Source organism: Penaeus japonicus, unplaced genomic scaffold, assembly GCF_977035675.1.
Source record: "Penaeus japonicus unplaced genomic scaffold, GWHDUDI00000001_assembly GWHDUDI00000009, whole genome shotgun sequence".
Classification (NCBI taxonomy): Eukaryota; Metazoa; Arthropoda; class Malacostraca; order Decapoda; family Penaeidae; genus Penaeus; species Penaeus japonicus.
The window spans coordinates 24253002-24255501 of NW_028234411.1; the positions used below are offsets into that span (position 1 = coordinate 24253002).

The 2500-nt window shown below is 35.5% G+C and overlaps 1 protein-coding gene across 1 annotated transcript in view; it reads left to right on the forward strand.

Annotated features, from left to right (window-relative positions):
- Nucleotides 1–2500, forward strand: part of LOC122258893 (ER degradation-enhancing alpha-mannosidase-like protein 1) — a 17951-nt gene that overhangs the window by 735 nt on the left and 14716 nt on the right. The window lies entirely within an intron of this gene.

Here is a 2500-nt window from a genome sequence, read left to right on the forward strand (position 1 = left end):
GGGAGGGTATTATATATATATGTATGGGATATCAAAAAGTACATATTGTTATTATATTGATAATGCTAGTAAAATTGTCATTACGCTCTTGTAAATGTGATTTAGAGGAGGCTCAAGGGAGCTGGAATGAAATTGGTGGAGGTTTTGTCACGGAGGCAACTAGCCAGATCATCGTCTCTATAGCTGGTGGTATTAAAAGCCCTCAATTGTCCAGGGAACAACCATAAAAACACTGGTGTGCCAGGGGAATTTACAAAGTTCACCTGAAAAAAACAACAACAAAAAAATGATCACACAGGTTCGTTCAGCACACAGCGCCAAGCACCATAGGCTGGTATGGTCCTTCCTGTACCCGCTGCCACCACTTTGTGGTGACTCACCTCTTGTGATATTCACCACAAAGATATTCAGGTTGTACACTGTTCTTCTTTGCTATCTCTCTCTCTCTGAGTAGAGGGTAGAAGATACGCTAGTTCACTAGTTTCTTTCTTTACTAAGTAGACGCACAGTGTAACAAGTATATATGTTCATACTAAAAGCAGCTATAATATATTTGTGCAATATAGATACACACACCTATCACACATTCGCACACACCTCTTGACAGACCGAAATTCCGGGGTAGACTCGCTGCCTCGAGGCGTCACTTGCCTCTCTCAGTCTACCAGGTCAGCAGATCTGACCTGGACCTGGCATGGCAACCAAATGACCGATATACATAAGTGATCACGTGGTGGCGTGACCATATCTTAGGCGTGCATAAACACCCACAGGGAAACTTCCACTGCCACAGATTTGGGAAATTCCCCTGGCACACCAGGGCTTTTATGGTTGTTGCCTGGTTAATTGAGGGTTCTTAATACCACCAGCTATAGAGACGATTGTCTAGCTAGTCGCCTTTTACCAGAGCACCAAGATGCACATAGGCTGTAATATTTGCCTGACCACTCTATTTACTACAAATACCATCACTACAATTGTTGTTATATACTAAGACTACTAAATCTTTAAATGCAATCCTTTGATACTATATTTGTCAGTATCACCTTCCTGTTACTTTTGTATAAAATTATCATAGAAAATATCTTGTAAAAGTCTTTTTTAAAGAAAATAAAGTTTATCCTTTGGGAAAAACAGTGCATAGAGAGTTAAAATTAATGCACTCAACACAATTTCCATTATAGGAGTTTTAGAATCAATAAGTTCAGAAAGGCATTTGTTGCTAACTATTGCATACTACCTTTCAAAACATATTTTTTTCTTTTAATTTTGTTGGTCCAAACCACTTTAAACTTGCTATAATCCTTGATAGAAGGCCTACAATCTTATGCCAAACTAAATAGTGGCACAGTGCCAAATTATTATTGGGGTTTCTGTACATTCAGCACTCTAGAAAATGCCAACAAACTTCTTCTATGTATATGCAGCAAGATATCTGAATTTGATAGTAAATTGCCAGAGAGGCTCATAAGCTGTCTTACCAGAATAGCTTAAATATGGTGAAGGATTATTGGCCTTTCCAGAGAGCCAAAAGTACAGAGGCTAGTGGGGGATGCATGGGTGAGCTAGCAACCTTTACCATAAGGGGGACATTCTGAGAGAGGGATGAGAATTGGTTTGGGTAAATAAGGAACAAAAAGGAAAAAATAAAGTCAAGTTCTGTTTTCAACGCATATTGGTCTGATGGTTAAAAATCATGAATATGTACCAAATATAGCAATACAAATTTTACCTCCTTGACCGGTCAGGGAGGTACAATTTGTATTACTATATTAAATGCGTTATTGCATTCTACCATCTTTCTCACATATACCAAATAGTTTAAACTACCTCAATCAAATAAGTGTTACCTTTGTTTAGAGCTTCAGATTCCTTGAAATAGCTATAAAATCTTAAGAAATGATTGAGTATTTTATATTGTGTATGTTGATACCATCTCTTGTTTGCGCATATTTGCATATTGCAAATTTACCGGAAAAACAATTGATAAATACATGTATTATCAACCACTTCTTCTATACTATTTATTCAAATATTTTGAAAAAAAAAAAATTGATTTTTTTTATGCATTAAAGATAAAGGTTCAAAGATCACTTGATAATGAATTAGTAATTCATAAGGCCATGTGTTTGTTTATTTGTTTTTTCTCATTTAGCTAATGTTTACTGAAGGTAGATATGTTTTCTTAGATAGTGAGTGGAGATTTTATTTATTTAGACCAATTTAAACCAGTTGAAAGTTATTGAAATTTATTTAAAAAAAAGAAAAAAAATTCAGTCACATATATCTTGAAATTTTCTGTCTGAACAATTTCTTTATAGACGTAAAATCAGGTCCTATGAGTGGAAAGAAAAAAGATAGAATTAAAATTGATTTTGGAAAGGAATGGTCAGTAGGACCTTAATGTAGAAATGAGCAATTTTTCTATATTGCAATGAGAGGAGTCCAACTGGGATGATCTGTGAGCTCGGGAGAGGGTTTATATATGTGTTTATATAAG